The sequence below is a fragment of the Amblyomma mixtum genome, chromosome 6 (genome assembly GCF_055824585.1).
Source record: "Amblyomma mixtum isolate Tamu chromosome 6, ASM5582458v1, whole genome shotgun sequence".
Classification (NCBI taxonomy): domain Eukaryota; kingdom Metazoa; phylum Arthropoda; class Arachnida; order Ixodida; family Ixodidae; genus Amblyomma; species Amblyomma mixtum.
This window is the reverse complement of record NC_143017.1, coordinates 155,545,675-155,569,519: the sequence shown is the minus strand read 5'-3', so window position 1 is coordinate 155,569,519 and position 23,845 is coordinate 155,545,675. Positions and strand designations below refer to the sequence as shown.

At 44.6% G+C, this 23,845-nt stretch overlaps 1 protein-coding gene across 3 annotated transcripts in view; it reads right to left on the bottom strand.

Annotated features, from left to right (window-relative positions):
* Window positions 1-23,845, bottom strand: part of LOC149340904 (uncharacterized) — a 347,683-nt gene that overhangs the window by 323,214 nt on the left and 624 nt on the right. The window lies entirely within an intron of this gene.

Sequence of the window (23,845 nt, the reverse complement as noted above, 5' to 3'; positions counted from 1 at the left end):
TGAGCGTGACAATGCAGGGAGGCGACTGACCCCTTTCCCTGCATTGTCACACTAGCAAGTCCTTGAGAATCGGTCGCCGCCATTGGCGTGAAGGGGGTCCTTCGACGCGGAAAAGCCGCTTTTGTTTTTTGTTTTTTTGTATCCCAGTGTAGTCGGTATGGAGCAATACTGAAGAAAAACCTGCGCACAAGAGGCGAGGGATGTCCAAATGATGAGCGCTGTGCGTGTCACTCCATTTTTTCGTCCCGTCTTGTGCACTGGTTTTTCGTCAATGTGAAGCTGAAAGAGGATGAGCTTTTGCTTAAAACATAGAGACTGGCTAGTTGGTTCTGCATACTGGAAAATTGCAGCGTAGCAGTAACAAGGACGAGACGAGAAGGACGCAAACACAAGCGCTGACTAACCACTGTGTTTTATTGCTCTGAGCCAGCCTATATAAGAACTAGGTACAAAACAACAAAACAGAAACCAACACATCACCTCACGCATTCATGGCACGATTATCGGAATTGTCTCCCGATCCTCCAATCTTTTGTCCTATCATTGGCGTTCAGAAATGACATTTCTTTTTCACTAAGGCGCACAGAGGGGTTGCTGACACACTTATCTGCGTATTTTGATATTGCCAGAGCTTCTGCTATCAACCTTGTGGTGGTGTCCCGACACTTGCGAATAATAACCGTTCTTTCAAGGGCAGGGGTGCAGCCCTCGCACTGGCTACAGTGTAAGGCGAGTTCCCCTGAGTTTGGGTCCCTTAGGTTCCTTTTGTGCTCTTGTAGTCTTGTGTTCAGGCATCTCCCTGTTTGCCCTATATAAATGTTGCCGCACGACAGGGGAATTGAATATATCACATCTTTTTCGCAATCGACAATACGCGGACGGTGCCTCGTCACGCAGTCGGGCTCACGTTCGGTGACAGAATTTACTCCTTTGCACAACTGATGCAGCTTCTTCGGGGCCGAGAAGAAAATATCAACCTCCGCTCTGTTTCCTATCCTTTTCAGTTTGTGTGATACCGCATGCAGGTATGGTATCACAGCTGCCTTTGTTCGACGTTCATTTGTAGTGGGCCCATTTCGCGATTGTTTCAGCATGCCCTCTGCAACAGCAATTAGGAGATGCGCTGGATATCCGGCTTGCTCAAGACGACGCACTTGGCTTCGAAAGGCTTCTTCTTTACGGTGCCCACATGACTTCTCAAGAGCGCTCACAAAGCACGACTTCACAATGGCCCTCTTCACAAGCTTTGAGTGCGCTGAGGCATACGGGAGGACTGGTTTGTTACCCGTCGGCTCACAGGCCCAGCAAACGTGTTCAGAGCCAAAGTCGATTGCGAAAAAGATGTGATATATTCAATTCCCCTGTCGTGCGGCAACATTTATATAGGGCAAACAGGGAGATGCCTGAGCACAAGACTACAAGAGCACAAAAGGAACTTAAAGGGCCACGGACCACCCCAGCTCAGCAGACACTCTCTACCTCTCTTTCAGCGAGCCTCCTCTCCTTCCATTCCCTCCTCGAAATTCTTCTCTCCCGCTCCTCGTCGAGTAGGCTCGGCAAGGCAAAATCACCCCTTCCTTCTCCGACGTAAGCCGGAGGCGTGGTGTCTGTGGAGTGCGTCACGGGGTTACGTCATGGCCCCGCCTTCAATAGAATTCTTTTCTTGGTTTTTGCTGCTGGGGCTGAAACAGCGTCGTCGCATTTTCTCCGCACACTGAACGATCGAGAGGCGCGATCGGCTCGACCACCTAGACTTGTTAGCGAGCGCACCCTTTCATACATCTGTTTGTCATTCCCAGTTAGCGAGCCACCTTTTCATTTTTTTTTTTTTAGGCCTCCCCACCGTTTCACGAGCGGATGGGCGGAAGTCGTTTCTGTTCGAAACACACGGCGAAGTGCGGACCCGGCAACCGCCCGTTTGCTTTTCTTCATGTGTGTTTGTGTTCTGTGTGTTTGTGTCTTTTCTCCGCTCCGAAGCCCAAGTCGTTCATTGGAGTCAGGGCGTACGCAAGATGCATGGAGGATAAGCGGTGTCTATGCGGAGCGCTCAAGTGGACGAGCGAGGGAAAGGCTCTGCTGCACTACTAATTAAAACCTTGTTTTGGGGGGCTCGCATAGAAGAAAAGAAACTGAGAAGGGAGCGCGCACGCAGAGCTTCTCGTGACGTGATCACGGCGGGGGGGGAGGGGGGGGGGGCGAACCAACTCCCTCAGTTTTACTATTTTTTACTTTTTATGGCAAGGGTTCAAGGCTGTCGCCGCACGCTCCCTCCGCAGTTTTTTTTTTTTTTCCTTCATGCGGGTTTGGAGGCATGAGCCAGAACAGAAGGCGCTGCGGAAAGCCTTGTGCAGACGACGCGACGCCAAGGCTACGCCCAACCTTCTCCCGTCAGTCAGAACGATGCACCAATGGAGTGCCTTTAGCCAAAGTAGCCACCCTTGACGTCAGCGGTGTGCAGAGTAGTGGGCGGGGCCCGTTTTTGAAGGAAGGAAAGAACGAACGGGCTTTGATTTGAATTTTCGCAGCTTTTCGGGGCGCGCATGGCTCTAGTATTTTGCAGAGGTTATCTTCGATGCCTCATCTATGCAGTGGGCTTGTTTTTCAAAAATGTCCGGACCCTGGTCAGTGGCCCTTTAAGGGACCCAAACTCAGGGAAACTCGCCTTACACTGTAGCCAGTGCGAGGGCTGCACCCCTGCCCTTGAAAGAACGGTTATTATTCGCAAGTGTCGGGACACCACCACAAGGTTGATAGCAGAAGCTCTGGCAATATCAAAATACGCAGATAGGTGTGTCAGCAACCCCTCTGTGCGCCTTAGTGAAAAAGAAATGTCATTTCTGAACGCCAATGATAGGACAAAAGATTGGAGGAACGGGAGACAATTCCGATAATCGTGCCATGAATGCGTGAGGTGATGTGTTGGTTTCTGTTTTGTTGTTTTGTACCTAGTTCTTATATAGGCTGGCTCAGAGCAATAAAACACAGTTGTTAGTCAGCGCTTGTGTTTGCGTCCTTCTCGTCTCGTCCTTGTTACTGCTGCGCTGCAATTTTCCAGGATCAGCTTTTGTTATTATATACGCTTCCAAGGAACTAAGGCAGCGTTTGAAACGTTTTTCTGCCTTAAAAAAGTATACTTGGAGCACAGATAATGTATTGTTGCATACAACTAAAACACTGAGGGGCAAATGCCCCTCAAAGGCGACGCTGAAGTCAATGGCATCGCCTATTGTAATGACGCCATGGTTAATCCCCTTGCACCTGTTATCGTGGCATTTCAGAGGGTTGGCAGGTGCAAAAGGGATTAACCGTGATCATCGTCATGATCATCGGTCGACGTCAATGGCTGGAGGGCATCTTTTGAGGAGCACTTGCGGCTTCTATCTTGAGTTTTATTTGACTTTAGTTTTATTTTCAGTCTATAAAAGAGGCTCTGGAGTACGTGACAAACGTCTGCACACTCCTCAGGCTTGCTTGCTGCGATGGGCCGCTAGCTATGGTGTTTTGCTGTTGACACAGGGTTACATATGGGTTCTGTCGTGAGTCCACGGTGGTTCTGTTTTGATGGAAGCGAAATGTCTGGAATGTACAAGCGCTCAAGTTACGAAATTTCAATCAGTGATAAAGGGTTCCTTGGGGTCGAAATTAATCACTGCCCCTGCCACTACAACTTCTGACCCGTGAAAATCGCTCAATTGTTATCAAATTTCACGACATTTATTTCAAAAAGTTCGCACTTCTGGCGATTTGTGGAGTTTTCAGCAGAATATATTCTGCAAAGCGCTCTACGAATTGATGATATAAGCCTTCTAAACCTGGAAGTCCTCATATTGTTCTGCCTGGAGTTCTGTGTGCCCCTGGCGCTTTCACAAAATGCCTATACAACGTTCGCGAAGGGCGCTCATTGCCGATACATATATTTGCAGCAGTTAGCTGAGCAGCGCCGTGCTGCGCCATCTAGCTCACACCACTGCAGTCACATTCCGTACAATACGAGAAAAAGTAACCTCAAGCGAAGAACGTTACTAGTTTTTGGTTCGCATATCCTTCTCGTTACAGTAGTGCCCCATGCATATGCATCCAGACAAACAGTTTAGCTCAGAATTTCTGACAATGGTGAAGGCGTCTATGAAGTACCGTATTTACTCGCGTAATCGACGCGCTCGCATAATGAATGCACTCCCTGCTTTGGCTGTCAAAAAATGCAATATGTGTTTTGTTTTTTTTTTTTTTTGCATGAGCGCATGAGCGACGCATGCGTGCATGAGCGACGAGCCAGCTCATCCACCTCTCGGAGACTGCGCACCAAACCATCAGCGCTATGTATAGATAAAACACTGCTCACTTTGACTATTACTGTTCCCACCTCAAGTTTTGATCAAGTCGCTCTCGCCCTACCATATGCTAGCCGTCCCAGTCAGCTCATTTGGTAGAGCGACTGCTCCGGTGAAGCGGTGGTCGCGGTTCCGAACCGAGGACCAGAACGAATTTCTCTTTAACTACGAAGTTGCTGAGAAAAACTGTTTAGCTTTCCTTTGTAGCCGTATACGGCTGCGCTTGGGCGGATGCCAATGAGTAATCTACTACTTATAGCAACTAAAATTGCAGTGTTAGGCTACTCATGCCTTATCGAGTCAGCGGTCGTTGCACTCAATATATGCAAGGGTGGTCGAACGCGCTAGCTGGTAGTTCATTTTTTGAAAGAAACAGCGCACCTTTAAGACACGGACTGAGTCGTATCTTGCTCTGTTCGTGTTTAGTGTGCGCTGTTTTTTTCTTTTTTTTTCCCCCAAATAAGCAGTCTTCTGAAAGATTTTTGAAACACGTGTTTAGAGGCGCAGCGGTTCTTCCAGCTGACACGCAATGCCCCCATGGCTACAGTTATCGCGAAGCGGCCACCGCACTGTGAGCGGCGGCCCAGTACGTATTCTCCTCGCGATGGCACAGCCCACACGCTCGCGAGCTGCCGCGCGCACATGCATGGCGCGCCGTCGCGCTCTCGACGAGATATGCATATCAGCCACTGCGCGAGCGTGCTCGAAATTGCAAGTCTCGCTCCTTATCGTGATGGCCACACGCACGCGTAAGCTTCCGCCGCGTTTATCGGCCGCTATACTTGTGCATATGAACTTGTCCGCGCTTGTGTCTCGGCGGCATGCACGCGCAGATAGCGAGAGGCACGCCGCTTCCTGAGGCCCCGTTGCAGAGGGGCTCAGCCGAGTATGTAGCATATGAGTGTGAATATTTGAGCGCCTTTTTTCGCTAGCCGAACGTGCATCCGTCATTGCCAGGATTCGAAACATGCTCAAGTGTGGAGTTACGCAATGCCACTGACAGGCAACTTTACTGCATACATTTTGAACAGAAAGGAGTAAAAAGGGGAGTAACCTGTCTTTTATCACACTCCCTTTTATAAATGGAGAAGGTTAGAAGACAGGTTACTCCCTGTTTGCTTTCATATAGGCGTATTTGTGTTTAGAGTGTGCTTGAGAATGAACATGTTGTCGCGCTAGTTGGTGCAAATATTCGGACACAGTAAAGTTGCACGAAAGAAACACACACAAGAAAAAAAGACGTCCAGTATCCTGTCCTGATGCGTTCACTTTGCGCAGCTTTACAATGTATGATGTGCTACTGCATACGCGAGCCAGAGACCATATCTCGAAAGCCATGGCACAAACACTGAAATACCACGCGAACGAACGTTGCCTAAGATAACTTTTTAGATACTTATGTGAGATCTCAGGTCGAAGTGTCGTCGCATTCAATAGAAGTGAGTTTCAGTTGAAAGAATTTTAGCACATTGCCACTTTCAGTTCAGCGAACATTTCGGAAAGCACCTAAGTAATACTGTTTCGGCGGGTCAAACTGCATCATCTGGGCAAGCTTGCGCAAACTTTTGTCCTCGAAACTGCTTCTGCTATTACAACGCCGATACTGCGCAGCTTGCGCGAAGTTCCGCAGTGGCATAGTTTTTTTTTTCTTGTAAAACCACGGGGTGCCATATCTGCTTTGGCTATACGGCTACGCACCTGACTTGCAATTCGACCAATAAGCGTGCTTACCGGCGAGTTTCCTTGTCTTAGTCGGACGCAAAGCTTCACGGGAATTTCATCAAAAGTGCCACTAATTTACATGCCATGACTAAATGAAAGCTTTTGCCACTCATTGGGGGTTTGCATCTGAAAAGATACCAGAAGAAGCCGAATAGTTTACTGAACCCTCAAAGTTCCACCGAAAACTATTGCTTGTTATCAAGTTGCCTATAATACACGTGGCATGCTTCAAGTTTTAAGCATTGTGAAATAAATGCGGATAGTTTAGGGGTGCGTTTATTATGTGTCCTCGGAGAGACCGAGCCACTGCGTAGGATCTTGCAGCGTATTCAGGCGCAGCCAGCACCAAGAGAGCGCGGACCAACTTTTTCGTCTTCAGGCGCAGCATAGTGTCGGCGCAGGCCGTTAGCGGAACCCGTCACTGCTGGCACACTACACAATCAACATATCCGCAGGACCCTCGTTAGCAGGCTTGCATTTTTTTTGCCATTAAAATTTTTGCTATCGTGAAAAATGTTCCCCGTTGGTTTTCTATGACAGTCTTCACTGCTCGATGAGAGCGATGCAAAACTTAAAAAGAAAAATTTTGCTATACACATTGCAAGAGTGAGCCATTAAATTCAAAATTTGAATAACAGTAGGCTAAAATATTCCAACGTTCAAAACTTTTGTCCAAGAATGCTGGGCATAAGCCGTCGAATATTAGAAAGCGCGAAACAAGCGGGCGAAGGATAATGACGTCGATGACGATCATGATAGTGAAGATAACAAGCCATTAAGCCTGAGGACATCATCATCGTCATCATAACAAGCAATGCTCTTCCACAATATGTCAGTGTGGCGGGCTGTACCACGTGTTCCCTAGCGAGTGGTTTGAGGCGCCGGGAAAACGGGCTGCTCGATTTGCACCGGCGTTAGCACGATTATCACTCGGCGAGCTGGGAAAGGTTTTTTTTTTTTTTTCTGCTGAAACCGTTAAGGTGCAAAATTCGGTTTTAGAGACAGTTTGTTCTTGGCATTGGCTTCGGAGTGAACTGCGCTGCAATTTCGAGACCATATTTGAAAGAGCTTGCAAAGAATGAATGCCAAACGTATTTCATGTGTTAAAAAGCAGGAACACGAAAGAACGATATATGTGTAACTAACATTGAATCACTATTGCTTCTGAAACGTATGTTAACATTGATACTATGTGGCAGCGTAAGTGTATCAAGCTAAGCTCTAGATTTACGCTGCTTTCGGCAAGCAATCTTCGGCAGGACGTAGTTGGTACGAAACTCACACACTTCATGCTGTTTGTACCGAGTACTTTCAGCCGCGAGTTAATTCGCAACCGGAATATGCATAATGAAAAAGAAAGCTCACATGGAAGCTTATTTCATATCTAGCCAATTAAAGAACAGACAAGCCAACTCCTCACTTCCCTCCTGCGCGACTTTCTGAGCATTCTCATCTAATTATCGGCTATATGGATGACTATTAGGCGACACCCTGCAAAGTGAGCGAAATTTTGTTGCCCTGCGGGACAGATGACCTCACTTATTCTCAGCAGCGAGACTGTAGAGGCAAACGACAGGAAGCAATAACTTACTACGTCAAGAGAAATTTCAATACGAATAATTGTACTGTGCCACAGACTTCCAAAAGCCACAAACTCTATAGTCGTATAAAACTTAATTCTGCAGCGAAGATTCGCCCACATTCCGGACCACCGCACAGAATTCCTTTACGACGAAAAAGTAGTCTATTGTTGAAACTTTTCTTGTGTACCTAAATAAGAAGCTTATCACGAGAAACAAATGATAAGCTCTAAGGTTCTGATACCTGGCTTGTTTAAGAAAGTCAAACATCAAAAAGCTGACTTTCTAGTTTCTTTACTGTTACGATCGTCCAGCGGAGTAATACAGGACGCCGCGGTCCGTGGCCTAGTGTTAGCAACTGCTGTTTTTTTTTTTCTAAGTTGTATCGTACTATATCTATAAAGGCACGAAGCTTATTACATAAGTCGGGAGGCACTGCTGACCAGCTCATTTTCGGTTCTTTTATGCTTTCCTAACATGACAGAGAGACTCGTGGAGGCGGTAACTTGCTGGATATTCGCCTGAATATAGCATGCCAAGGCGCGGACACAAAAGCGTACTTCGGGAGCATTAATTTCGGCGTGACCTCAATAGGGCGCGCGGATCGCCATTTGTCGGCAGGCCATGGGCGCCGACGTGCTCTGCGGTCACTGCGTGTTCCGCGTGGGGGCTGGACACGGCCAGCGCCGGAGGAGGCGGCGCTGCGAGCCATCCACTGCAATGTGAGAAGCCCGAGCCATGCACAGCGCGACAGCTTGACAGGGAGGCAGGATGGACGTGACCAGCACGGCGTATGTACGACAGGCGTTTTAGAGAAATGAGAAACGCCCTGCCTCTTCGGGCATGGCGTTAATGACGAAACGCGGGGTCCCGATCTTTGCCCGCGGTCCCATACACCGCCCATGCATTACTCTAAAAGGTTCAAGCAGTGCCCCTTGTAGTCCTCCCACTCCAGCTGGAGATTTCAACACATAGTACCAAAGAATCTACGATGTTTATATACCCGAACGTCACGTGTTCGCGGCGGCCGCATAGCCAGCATGCGGTATAGGCATCGGCACTGGCCGGCTACGCCCTCCATCCGCCCTTTAGCGCTCATCGAATATCTGCATTCCTGCATGCCGAAAGATGCGCCGACACAATTTACTGCCCGCGTGTCGGAACGACCGCCTTCCCTTCACTCTGAAAGAACACTGCCCTTGCACCTTTGCACGCGCTTAGTAACTTGTTTTAAGCACAGCCGATGTTTACAACGGAATGTGTGAAAAAGGGGCATTGCTGGGCGTAAACCATTCACGAGCGAGGGAAGTTGACCGACGATCTGAGAGCGCCAGGCGATACGACAAGCTATGCGTTCCGTGCGCATGAGAGGTCGCACGCCATTGGCCCTGATGAGTGCGGCCACTGCAGAAGCATGCGCGCCGTTGTAATTCCCGGCAGTGTTCGCGTAATGTGCACGTGTGTGTGCGTGTGTTTGCGTGTGTTCGGAAAAAAGCAGGATGGGTTAGGGAACAAACAAGAATCAGTGAGGTCCTATAGCTGAAATCAAGAGAAAATGGGCGTGGCCAGGGCATGTAACGCGAAGGGAAGGTAAATGATGGTCCGTTACGGTAACGGGGTGCATTCCAAGAGGAGAGAAATGCTTCAGGGGCAGCGGGAAGTCAGGTGGGCGAATGAGATGGGATATGGTGGGCACAGTCAATTGAAGACCAATGGGAGGGGCTTTTGTCCTGCAGAGTGCAGTGGACGTACTTAGGATGTTCATGATGCACGTAAGCGATAAGTTATAACCACAGCTGCGTGCCAAGTCCAAGAATGGCCCACATGTCTGACACGCCATGCGATTATCCTTGAAAGAAAACTTTCTTTCACGACCGTCGGAGGCGGAGCCCATTTTTTCGACGGGGTCAAGGGGCTAGTTTATTGTGCCAGAAGAAGAAAGTTGTCTCTTCCTGTGTCTGTCTCCTACTTTCAACAGCATTGTCAGCCTTTTTTTTTTATTCACATACCCTAAAGGCCCTTTACAGGCATTACATAGGGGGTTAAAGAAAAACAATAAAGCAATCGTATTACATAACACAGTGAAAAATATCACAAAGCATAAACAAACATGTGCTCAGATAAATAGGGAAGGCAACAGGATAAATAAAGTATTTGAAAACACGCACACACGTGGACCACATTGTTCAAGACAATCTAAAAAAGAATACATTTCTGATAATATTCCATTAAGGGCCAGCAAAGAGTAAGCTCTTCAGTTTGTTAAGAAATGCGTCGTAAATGTTTTCGGAAACGATTTCTGCAGGTAGTTCATTCCAGTGATAGATGGCAAGGAACAATGGCGAATGACGCATAATTTCAGTGTGAACTATCTTGGTTGCACTTTGAAGCAGTGGTCTAATCGGGGGAAAATGCGATGTGCTGGTTTGATATGAGAATCTGTGAATGGCGAGTGATTGTGATAGATCTTGTGAAAGTGACATAGCAGGGTGACAAGTCTTCGCTTTCCAAGAGAGCTTAAAATTAGAGATGATTTAATATCTGTGATGCTGGAGTAGCGCGCGTATTTCCTTGTGATAAACCTAGCAGCCTTATTTTGAAGTGATTCCAGTTTATCCGCAAGATAAGCTTGATGTGGGTTCCAGTTGAAAGCGGCATATTCTAGTTGTGATCTGACTAAAGTTGTGTATGCTAAAAGTTTGGTCGCCTGATTTGCAAAGTACAAGCTACACCTAATGAAACCCAGGGTTTTGTATGCTTTAGTGGTTATATATTCAATGTGTTTGTGCCATGTTAAATCAGAAGAAATGTAGACACCTAGGTATTTGATTGCAGGAACTTTTTCAATGGCCATGTTACCGATAGAATAAAAGATGGGTTCAGTGACTCTAGCCGTCGTAAATGTTACAAGTTTCGTTTTCGAAACGTTTATTTCCATATTCCATTGTTCGCACCACTTAGCTATTTCATCAAGATCTGATTGCAAAGCATTAGTGTCATGAGGGTCAGTAATCTTTCTGTAAATAATACAGTCGTCCGCAAATAACCTAATCGTAGAAGTGAGGTTGCTGCTTATGTCGTTGATGTAAATAAGGAAGAGGATCGGCCCGAGCACCGAGCCTTGGGGCACACCAGACTTTACATGGGTTAGTGCGGTGCAAAATTCATTGGCAGACACGAACTGCTGTCTGTTAGTTAAAAAGTTAACAATCCAGTTCAAGACATTGCTGTTTATGTTAAGATTTCTAAGTTTAAATATTAGGCGGTTATGAGCAACTTTGTCGAACGCTTTTGCAAAATCAATGAATACGGCATCAATCCTCATTAAATGATGTACAGCGTCGTGCAGGTCGGCCACGAGCTCAAATAACTGTGACTCGCAGGAACGGCCACGCAAGAATCCATGTTGGTTGACAAAAAAAAGTTCTGCTGACTGAGGTAGTTCATTATTGCTGATGATATGATGTGTTCCAGAATTTTGCATGGAAAGCTTGTTAATGAGATGGGCCTGTAATTTGAAAGGCTAGAAGAATCTCCAGATTTAAATATAGGTATAATGCGTGCGATTTTCCAAGCATCGGGCACAATTCCTGTATCAATGGACTGCTCAAAAATTGGGACGAGTATGGAAGCTATCACTGATTTCGTTAACTTGAGCAGTTTTGGGCATATGTCATCGGGTCCGGGGGCTGAATTACTCGGCAAACGATCAATAGCTTGCTCAATGCCTTCCTGCGTAATTAGGATGTCATTCATGACCGCGTTTATACTCACAGCATTAAAGCCTGTGGGAAGTGGTGTTTCGTTAGTAAACACCGAGCTAAAAAAATAGGTTGAATTCGGTGGCAACCTCAGACGGCTGAATAAAATCACCGTCTTTTACTATTGTTATCAGACTAGATGAAGGAGGCTTAGGATTGACTACTTTCCAAAACCTTTGAGTATTGGTTTTAAGCAAAGTTGATATGTCATGATTAAAAAATTTATCTTTGGCTCTCTTAATTTCTGCTTGGTATATTCTCGACTGCGCACGGTATTTATTCCAATCATCCTCAGATGTCGAACGTTTTGTCTTAGTGTAAAGGCGCTTTTTTTTTCCTGATGCATCGTTTGACGTTGGAAGTGAACCATACGCTCTGTGATGACGTTGTGAGCGTGATTTTTGGAATGTGTCTTTCTTTTAATTTTTTCAGTTTAGCGCTTAGAATATTCCAGTTGTCATTTGGACAGCGGCTTGATATTGATTCCAGGAACTGCTCACTGAACAATGACAGTTCACTAACCAATCCCTCAACATTCGCTCGTGCGTAATTGTAAATAGTTTTCCTAGGAATTTCCGGCTTCTTTTTTTCTAATGTGTATCGCAGTGAAGAGCATTGCGATCACTGACACATTCCAAAACATTCACAGTCATTTGTTCAGGTTGCGTTGTCAATACAAGATCTAGGACCGAGTCGCCACGTGTCGGAGCAGAAACAATCTGTGACAAACTGAACTGGGAAATCAAACAAAGGAATTCTTTACATTCACTTTTCCTAGTTGAAATCGCCGGCAAGGATTGTTTCTGAGGTCGGATATTTGTCGTGCATAAAACTCATTGATTCATTGAGGTCCCTAAGGAACTCAGCAGGTGAATCCGGCGGACGGTAGCAAACACCGATGATGCAAGTAACAAAATCACGCAGTCGCAATGCAATCCACAAGATTTCAATACATGATGGGCTGTCTAGCAAGGTGGCTTGGAAAGTAGTTTTCACGGCAATTAAAATTCCACCACCACGTGAGGTACACCTGTCTTTCCTAAACACAGAGAAGTTACGAGACAAGCAAAGTTCGCTATTGTCGATATCAGGGTGCAACCACGTTTCGGTTCCCAGCACTATATCAGCTTCACAGCATTCAATGAGTGCGTTGAGGGTGTCTTGCTTGCTAAGCAAACTCCGAAAATCACACACGATTAATGAAAGATTTTTATCTGCATCATATTTCTTGCGTCAGTCTGAACTAGCAGCCGCCTCGTGTCCTGGAAGAGGAATAACTTGCTGAGTTGCAGCATCGAAGGCATATATTTTTTTATTGAAAACAAGTTTATCGAATAGCAGTTTGTACTTTTCGTCGTCGGACTGCCGCTCACTGCGTGCAAAATCTCTGAGTTTTTTCCTAATCAGTTGAATTCGAGGTGAGAAGTCTTCCTCAATCCAGACACGAGGCGAGTCCAAGTCCTTTAATTTAAAGGCATTTTTCAAAACGGTGCTCTTATCCTTAAAGTTCAGAAACTTCACAACAATAGGGCGCACATAATCTGTTTTTTTTTTTTTCGGAAGGACAAATATATAGTTACACGGATGCACGACCACGCACGACTACGTCGTCTTATGGGTTGGACACGATACTCAACTTTCCTTCTTTGCCATCTCTCCTTATCTCTTGTAATTCCCTCTCCCCATGTGTGAGGTAGTCAAACGAGTAATGTACCTTGACTTCCCTATCATCTTTCTGTTTAAAGTGTGCTATATCTGTTTCTATGTACCTATCAACTGCATGCATGCCGAATTGCGGTGTGTGGCCGCGCCCATGCAGTGCAGGCAAAATAAAATTATTGACATCAAGTGTTAGCGTTCCAAGATTTGGTGTCGTAGACCAGACAAGAGTTACAGAAAGAAATTTCAAAGACACAGATGCAGTACCATTCTTTGCTTAGAATTTTCAAGCAAATCATTCTGTAGAATGGCGTAGAGTCCAACGTACACGCCGTCATGGCTAATACGCTTAAACGAGAGCCAAATTTAGAGCAATGCAGAGAGCCAAGCAACATAGCTCTTCTTGAAGCATGCGTAAGAAGAATTATGGTATGCTGTAAAAATGAAGTTTCGATTCGGCAGAGAGTAATGCGTTTACCGGCGTTTATAACAAACATCAACGCTTTATTTGCTTGCATCTTCATCTTGCATTTTGGTTTCTCCAGCACATTAGCAGATACGATAACATCTTTTCCGATTTCGTTTCGAACTGATCTTGAAAAGGTTAATGAATCTAACCATCGTCATACCATTTAAAAATATAAATATGACCTTGTGATACTGGCATTGAAAAAGATTCAATTCATATGGTTTCAGAAATAGATGCCCTTTGCCTTGACTAATGAGCTATATGACGATACCGGACTAGTCTGCGGCAGAAGGGTGCGAACATACATTGCCCAGTTCCCGGTGCGAATGTTTTTCATCTAACCGCCTATTACGATTCCTTCAAAATGAAACAATTTGTGGGTTATTCTTAGTCAATGTGCACACTTGAAACGGTGAGAAGATAACCTTCTGGCTTCCCTTGCGCCAGCTGAAGATAAACAGAAATGTTCTTACCTTTGTGTTAACGTTATCTTACCGCTGTACTGCCATTCTGTAGCTTGTCACAAACGGCAACAAGAAATATGAACCCCTGAAATCGTAACTGGACTTTTCTTAATTACCTAATTGATAAATTATTTTTATGCCCCGTATGCAATGCCCATCCTGCCGCAAAATAAACACGTCAGAGCCCAGGACACGAAAGCATCAGCTATTTTTTTACTTCTTTCTCTTTTTTCAGTGCGACAGCACTAAGTCCCCCACTCACCGATTTCGCCTATGTTTCTTGAAGCCTGCCTCCGGCAGGTAGCCCACCTTTCACGGTAGGCAGGTGCCAGTCTGTCCGGGTGTGCATTATACCTGTATACCTATATGGGTGGGTTCAGATAAAGACGGTAATCGAGGTCCCATGACCTTTTTTTTTTGTTTTCAATGAATTTTTTTTTAATATTTGATGGGCAAATGTGTCGACACAAACGAATCGTACTTAGTTTTACAAGAAGCGCTGCACTTTTTTTTTTTCGGAAAAACAATTGCATACCACCCGGGGTGAAAAAACACCGCTTATGCGATTTAGCAAGATCGCTAGTTCGCATCCTCGCAGAATGTGAAATAAACTTTTGTGCTGTCTGATTATTTTTGTAGTAACCGTATGCAAACTTTTGTTTTAGAAGGAATGCAAAAATATTTTTGGCATCTATAATTTCTCAGCAAAAAAAAAAGATAATATCGTTGAAAAAGTAAGGCGTTCCATAAAGGACAATTTTTAGGACAATAATATGAGACAGAAAAGGGCAAGAACCTGGGGGTGAAACTTTTTCTCAGTATTAATAAGTCTTTGTTGCAATCGTCTGATAAAACTTGCACTTCTAAAACAGGCAGATTATTTTTAATTATACGCTGATATCATCTACAATTCGAAAAAATCGGTAAAGGGCAACTTTGAAGGAGATTAAAAAAGAACGCCCCCTACAATTTTTTTTTTCAAAATTTCCATGAAAGACCTTGTCTAGTTTTATACAGTTATAAAGTTTTAATTTATAAAATTAAAGGCCTAACATAGACCATATTTCGTTCAGTTACCATTACTGGATATTGTCTGTTAAAAAGATTAACGTTCCCTATTCTGACTTAGAAATGAAAGTATCTTGTTGCATTTTAGTTAGCATATTGGCATGATCTCAGAAAATACCTTGTAAACATTGATTTGCTTGTCAGGCCAGTTTAAGTTACCTTGAAAGTTAATATAAATCTTCTAAGTATCGTAATCTCTCCCGGCCTCGCTAATGCCAGCAACGGCAAATATTCCTTCCTTCCTAACTTGAATCTTCTAATGGTATTTTATTCTTTAGTTATCGTTAATATCATTCTTTCATCATATTTATTTATTGTCGTCTAATGAATTTTATACGACCGCCGATTGCCCATAGAAATGATTAATTGTGCATTTTGAGACACGCAACATTTACAAACGCAAATATCAGTACCTTCATGTGAAAATAATCTTTTAACTGGGCGATTAATTTAGGCTGAGGTACAAGCCGCAGCGAGTTCAATTACTCCATGGACTTTCTTTATAAAGGAAATTGGCAGAGCGCATTACAGCCCAACAACGCAGTCGTATCTTGCGTAAATAGCGTTTTAGGGTTATGATTGGTCCTAGATGCTAAAGTCGGTTGACAAAACGTATCCTGCACTGAATAGTTTCAATTTCAATGTCTCAGACGAAGCGCGAACTTCTCCAAATAAAAAACTTTTTCAGGCAGATGACTCCTTTTCTCTAAACTGCATTACCAAATAAAGAGGAACCGTTCATGTCACACTGCCCACAAGAAGTTGTCCCGCACGAGACGGCGAATTAGTACTGAACTGATTCCACTAGGAAGCAGTGGTGCAAGTTACTGGCCTAAATTGAATTCAACATCTTTAGTTTCGATACATGTGGTTATCGTGTATTTGCTGAGCTCTCTTCTATCCTGTCCTAAATGTCAGTAAGCGCACTGTGCCTAAGGTCCCTGAATGCTAATATCATTTAGCTTTCCTCTGAGCGCCCCTACGAATCCACTGCCTCTATCTGAGCTTTTATTTACAATCGAGATCAAGGGGTGATAGCCCACCATCGCCGTTACACACACTTTTGCTGTGCCCTATGGCCGTAAACATCAGCTTTGTTATTTAATATTCCTTGCATGTGAGTTCATGAAACTAATATCTTCTCTAACAGAAACTGGGACGCCTCTTATTAGCAAAAATTCTCTTACTATACAGACAAACACGCTGTGTTGGTGCCATGCTCGTGCCGGTTCGTCGACAGTTCATCAGAAATAATTGCAAATCTCCGCGGGCAGTTTCTTCAGGTGGAAACGCATGTGAAGAACGGCAACTTTTTTTTTTTTTTTGCCAGTGGCACACTTTGAAACCATCAGGAAACTCAACTCTTTAGTACTAGATAAAGCGAAAATGCAAAACTATATTTTCTACTTTTACCTCTGCCTTCCTTCATGCGTAAATTCTATTGGAATAGATCTTGTGCACTTGTGGTGAGTAATTCAGGGGCTTTCCTTAAAAGTTATTTTATTATCAGTAAAGAAGTCTAAGCAATTTAGCCATCTCATTCGACACCGAAGTTGCCGTTAGGTTTTCGTGCTCACTACAAAATTCAATTTTTTTATGTGTGTGTGTGTGTGTGTGTGTGTGTGTGTGTGTGTGTGTGTGTGTGTGTGTGTGTGTGTGTGTGTGTGTGTGTGTGTGTGTGTGTGTGTGTGTGTGTGTGTGTGTGTGTGTGTGTGTGTGTGTGTGTGTGTGTGTGTGTGTGTGTGTGTGTGTGTGTGTGTGTGTGTGTGTGTGTGTGTGTGTGTGTGTGTGTGTGTGTGTGTGTGTGTGTGTGTGTGTGTGTGTGTGTGTGTGTGTGTGTGTGTGTGTGTGTGTGTGTGTGTGTGTGTGTGTGTGTGTGTGTGTGTGTGTGTGTGTGTGTGTGTGTGTGTGTGTGTGTGTGTGTGTGTGTGTGTGTGTGTGTGTGTGTGTGTGTGTGTGTGTGTGTGTGTGTGTGTGTGTGTGTGTGTGTGTGTGTGTGTGTGTGTGTGTGTGTGTGTGTGTGTGTGTGTGTGTGTGTGTGTGTGTGTGTGTGTGTGTGTGTGTGTGTGTGTGTGTGTGTGTGTGTGTGTGTGTGTGTGTGTGTGTGTGTGTGTGTGTGTGTGTGTGTGTGTGTGTGTGTGTGTGTGTGTGTGTGTGTGTGTGTGTGTGTGTGTGTGTGTGTGTGTGTGTGTGTGTGTGTGTGTGTGTGTGTGTGTGTGTGTGTGTGTGTGTGTGTGTGTGTGTGTGTGTGTGTGTGTGTGTGTGTGTGTGTGTGTGTGTGTGTGTGTGTGTGTGTGTGTGTGTGTGTGTGTGTGTGTGTGTGTGTGTGTGTGTGTGTGTGTGTGTGTGTGTGTGTGTGTGTGTGTGTGTGTGTGTGTGTGTGTGTGTGTGTGTGTGTGTGTGTGTGTGTGTGTGTGTGTGTGTGTGTGTGTGTGTGTGTGTGTGTGTGTGTGTGTGTGTGTGTGTGTGTGTGTGTGTGTGTGTGTGTGTGTGTGTGTGTGTGTGTGTGTGTGTGTGTGTGTGTGTGTGTGTGTGTGTGTGTGTGTGTGTGTGTGTGTGTGTGTGTGTGTGTGTGTGTGTGTGTGTGTGTGTGTGTGTGTGTGGCGAAAGTTACCTCATTTCGGCAACCCTTCTCCGCACCGAAGGCGCACGCGGCACAAGCTTGCCAACATATGCACAGAATCTTATTGTTTCTAGGATAAAGGAGCTCTCCTAACTCAATTTGGAGCACCAAAAGCACAAAGCACAACTGTACCATTTCGCGCACCTTTAGTTTAAGCTTAATTAAAGACCAATTTTTGACCTAAACGTTGTGAAAGTTTGAGCTAGGTGTTTTACAAATCTGATTCCAAGCCAAATTGCCATGAAATACTTTTGCGGAAGGACGAAATTCTGAATCCTATTAGCCATTTTGGGCGGAAAAACAGCGCGAAGGGACGGAAGACAAAGAAGGAAACCACACGGACGAGCGCTGACTCACAACTATTTTTTATTCAGGAAACACAGACTTTATAGTTTAAAAAAGGTCACATGAACTGACGTCGCACGCGCACATGCCCAGAGAATTAGCCCATTAGTCAGATGTATAGGAGCCACATGAAGAAGCATACGTTTTCTTGCTTTGATTTATTAAAAAAAGGTTACAAGTAAAAACATGCTTCCAAGGTATTTTCTGAGACTTTCTCACTGTACTAACTAAAACGCAGCCACATTCGCTCAGTCCGAAGCCGAATTCATGACTGCTGCTCCTTTTAACACGCAATATCCAGTAACGGTAACTGAACAAAATATGGTGTGTGTTAGGCCTTTAGTTTTATAGTTTAAAAACAATATAACACAATACATTTTACTGTTCTAGAATTACCAGGTACTGGAGGTCTTCCAGGAAAATTTTAAAGAAAATCGGAAAGGGCGTTTTATTTTTAAATCCTCGTCAAAGTTAGCCTTTTTTTCGAATTCTCCATGATTTCAACGCCTTATCAGAAATAATCTCGGTCGTAGAAGAACAGATTTTGTCCGAAGATTGTAAAAAGAACGAATTAATACTGAGAAAAATTTCAGCTTCACGTTCTTATTCCTTCATGTTCCATGACTATCCTAAAAGCTACTCTTATTGAATTTACTTACTTTCTTTAACAATGTTTGCGATTTTTGTCGCAAAATTATAGAAGCCAAAAATATTTTTGCATTGCTTCCAACAGAAAAGTTTGCATGCCGTTAATGAAAAATAATCAGGTTACGCAAAAGTTTATTTACTTTCTGCAAGGGTCCAAATTAGCGATTTTGCGAAATCCCAAAATCCACGTTATCCACATCGTGTAGTACACGATTTTTTCTTTGTTAAAAAAAAAAAGAACTACAAGTTTCTTGGCAAACGAAGTACGATTCCCTTGTGCTACACATTTGCTCATCAAACAAAAAAAAATTTGCTGAAAAAAAAAACGTTCACGGGCCTACGATTACCGTTTTCACCTGAACACACCCATATAATATTGATACATGCATTCGAAGAAGAGACAGAAGTAGCGCATGCGCTAGAAGAGGAAGAAGTTAGTTGGCTCTCTCGCGCGCGCTCGAACCACTAGGGGACCGCCGCAGGTTTTTCGTCTCTGCGCGGGTGTTCTTTTTGGCGTTGCACGCTACAGTTTGGTGGAGCAGTGCTGGGTACGCTTCCCGACCTGCAAACTCCGTACAGCGTCACTACGGACCTCACACCGGTTCACCAGCGACCCAGCCGCCGTCTCCGCGGAGAGTCGCCTGAATTTGGGCCCCTTCCCCCGCCAACAAGGACGACGCAGCCTCGACCGCCGAGTCCAACTGACATGGCCACTGACACCAGGACCCAGCCGCCGATCCAGCCTCTACCGTCGAGTCCAACTGCCATGGCCGCTGACACCAGGCCCCTGGCGCCGATCCTTTGCCACCCACCGCGAACACCGCCATCTTTTCACGGTGACGTGTTCGAAGACGCTGAGGACTGGCTGGAGACGTTCGAGCGGGTCGCACGCTACAACGGCTGGTGCGACGAGCGCAAGCTGAATAACGTCTACTTTGCCATATATACCTGCAGATTGCGATTACGTCGCATGCGACAACGCCGATGACGCCAGATTTCACGCAGAACGGTGGCCGTGACTAATGCAGGCATAAAACGACTGTAATAAACATTGTGTCATGTATCTACTGTGCTTCATTCATGCGATGCAAGCACACACAACACACAGAATACACTTTATATGCAACTTTAATCACATAGCAATATCATGAACAACAAAGCATAACCAGAATAAACAATGCGAAACCAAGATAAACAATGAAAAACAATGGCCATACAGTGCTAGCGCACCTGGAGTTTTGGTGTTTTGGCCCCACTGTTTTTGGCCCCACTGGTGTTTTGGTCCCACTATGCAAATCGACCATCATTTTTTTTTATGGAAATAATACACAAGAGCATGACACTAAGTTCATGCAGGTTCAAATCGCGTAAGGTGTGATTCTGCGGCTTAGAATATAGCCACTTGTTACCTCGCCGAAAGAGTTATTTTGCAATGCAGTTGCATTCCTAGCATCTGAGATATTTGTGATGTTGCTTTTTAATGCCCAATAATTTCTTAATTCCTAACGAATCTTATTTCATAACTTCAACCTTCTTTTCTGAACTGTGTTGTTTTCTATGTGTTAAGTATCGCGTTGCGTACTTTTTCGCTATTTTTTTATGCTCACACGAACCCCCTCCTGCTTAGGCCAAAGCACTGACTTGCAGTATATCGAAATAAAGATGTGCAAAACAATAACGTGGAGTACCCTTCAGTATTGCTATAAGGAAAAACTGGCGCTTGAGTACGCGCTCGCTGAGCCATTATTCAGCCATGATGTCAGCACGAACTATGTGACTTGGTGTACTAACCACAAAATTGGTGACCGATTTGCACACGATTTGAACACCTGTATATAGCTCCGCCTCACAAAGCCCATACAAGCGTAGACGGCGCCGTCAGCAACCTTACAAAAGATGCGTAATTCGAGCAAAAAATTTGCTCGCTGTTTCTGGCCTGATTTCCCGGGCGTATGCAAACTTTTGCGTACTTTGAAAGGCGGAGGCTGCTTTTGCAACATGACTCGTGGGTCTAAGAGCAGAAGCGAGAAAATCTTCGGGACCCGTGCTAAATTGGTGAGAGTTAAATGAAAGGCAGCCAACTGAACCATGCTGACAACTTTGGGAGACTTAGGTTACTCCGTAGGAGTACATTTCCTCGCGCTCATATTGTCGAAACAACACGTGACGTTGGAGCCTTGTGGCGAATCATAGAGGCTTCATATTGGCTGATCAATATGCGACATCCAAACTGATTGAAACAAATCCTTCCATCGATGCATTCCACAAACAGCGCGCACAGAGAAGTTCGCCACCCGTCATTTTCACTTACGCCTACCACACTCTGTGGCATGGGTCAGGGCACTTCATTTACCCTTCATCTTCAGCCTCATCATGCATTTGTCCTCTATGATCGTACTTCGTTGCATCACGAGTGTATACAGCACGCTTGAGTACATTAGAGCCAATATTTTGCACCCATTCCTTCAAAAAAACTTCTTCCGGAGATTGCATCCGCCGTTGTCGCACTTGAAGACCGCAACAGCTGTGGAACTTCATGATGAAAGAGGCATGAACACCGACCAAGAAGATATACTGGGAAGGTTTCGGCATCCCTGCGATAACTTTGTTCACTCTCTCCTTTATTCCCTGAAAACATGCTTACTGATGAACGCTGAAGGAATGAATACCACCGCGGATATTTCTGAAGGGCCGCAAGTTTCGCACTAGTTCTGATTTGCAAATATTGACTAAAGTGCCCATCAGGTCTGCAGGCGGCCTTCGTGGTCTAGCAAACACTGCTGGCTGGACCGGACTATGTGAAAGTCTGTAGAACTACTAGTTGTTCGTGCTGGCTGGATTAACAACACTGGTCCGGCTCTGTGCACTTGGAAACATGGGGGTGGATGGAAGGAGATGTCTTATAGTCACGATCTCACTTAGATTAGAAAAGGTGGAAGTATAGCAAGCTGGTTCACTTGCCACAGGATTGTCCTCTCAACGTGTCTCAAACGTAGTAAGACTAAATAAATACAACAAAAAATACCAAAACATTTGTAGCGCTTCCGAAATAAGCATCGATATTTGATGTTTTGATAAACGAAATACGTTTTGATAAAAGGAATAAGAATAATACGCTCAGTCGAGATGTTTTTTGTGCATATTCAAGCTGATCACTGAGCGCCAAAAGTAGGTAACAGAGCCATAAAATTAAGAACGCGAATTGTACCTGAAACATGAAACGTGAATGAGTATCTGGTGTTCTAACTACAGTCTAAACCAAATCCTGAGTCAATATGGCGCGGAGAGTTATTATTTCGAATAGAGCTGCGATGTTTACAACTCATTTAAACGAGTTCCCTCCAAGGTTGAAAGGTTTGGGTCACGAGTGACAGTTATGTGGGAACTCACCTCTCACGAGAATTTTAACACACATGCTACAGATTGTGTACAGAGTATACCTATGGACCATGTAAAGAAAAATTTGTTGAGGATAGGCTCAGCCCAACTGGAAATAGTACAGGGACACGACAGCTGGGAACATCTAAAGAGCGCTGTGAATACTCTCAGTATTGTTATTCAGGCACCTTTTTGTTCAGCGCCAAGCCAAAATATAGATTTAATCACCCAGTAAAATCAACCCCGCTAGTGAACATCTAGTGCGTTGAGTCTTCGTAACCTTGCCATTTGCAAATACACACACCATTACGTCACCGTATCATGACTACATGACGGCAAAACATATTGGTGCGGTAGTCCTACAAAACAAGTTTAGCAGTGGGAAGAAAATATCTCGGCGAAACTTGTGATTTAGCACACATACAAAGCCAGTGCAGAAATTTTCTTTCAGAAAAGAAAAGCTTCGTCACATGTGGATAGTTTGCACGTTACTGAGACATGTGCAGGCGGGCATTCAGCAAAAGGACGTATCAAGGATATGGAGCTTCTGGCGCCATATATGCGCACCTGAATATGACGCATACGGCCGTATTCAACGCTAATCCAGCGTGTCATATCAGCACCACAACTTGCCAACTGCCTAATAGCTTAGCATCGACAGTAGATACACCAGCACGGCTCTAATACCTCCAGTCAATACTTGTCGAATGCCCATCACAATACTCAATATAAAAGAACAGGAAGTTCAACGTGCGCCCTTATGAAAAGTAAAGACTCAGTTCTTCACCAGTAAATAACCGACCCTATCTGGAAACTTTCCTTATACCTCATAAACAATTTCCTGTATTGCATACGGTTGTAGGACAGAATAAAACGAAACAAAAAGATGTGTGACCTGACCCCCCGCCCTTTCTTTTTATTTTCCCCCTCAGTACGTCACAGCAGATCAAATACATGGACTAAAAAAGAAGCTTGATTCGGCAATGTGTCGAAGTCACTGTCGGGGCCAACAGACGCTCTGGTTTTTTGCCTCAAGAAGTGGCTCAATAATCATTCAAATTAAAGCATGCTGTGTTTTTTTTAAAGCTGGAAGTATTACTAAAGTGACCGTCACTTCTTTCTGTAAAGCTTTACCCTGAGGGTCCGAATAAATAAATCAGTGTCCTGCAATATCGACAGTTGAAGCTACAAGCTGTTCGCCAGCAGGACGAGCTATAGAACTTCGCATATCAACCACCGCATAGAGTAAACGAACTATGGATTTGGCTTTTGTGCCCTTTGTTTATGTCATTATATGTGCTCATACCCCATGCACATTTATAATATTTTTTTGTTTCTCGCTTGCATAATATCGCTACAGACTACAAAGACGAGAACGAAAAACAGTACTTCACTACAACATAGTTTAACAGAAGCGGCCGAAGAGCCCATGTGGGAATTCAGCGCATTTTACACTGTGCAGAGCGTAATATCAAGCACACCGACGACCACACATAAGTTACCTGGAAGCGCACTTGAGAACACGTGCTACAAGTGATAAACGAGGAGTGCTGCTTTTTACAGTTCAAACACACTCTTTTATTATTACACTCTCTTCTTTTCTGATTCACCAGTGAAGCTAAGTAAATATTACTTAATTCAGACCATCCATCAGTTGTCAAATATCGGTGAATTTATTTCAAGACCCCTGAGGTCAAGTTTAGCAGAGTAAGATGGCGTTCCCGTGAAATCACTGTAAGGTCAATATGACTGACCATGGCAGCGAATAAGGCTGTTTGTGTAGTAGCGGGAGCAACT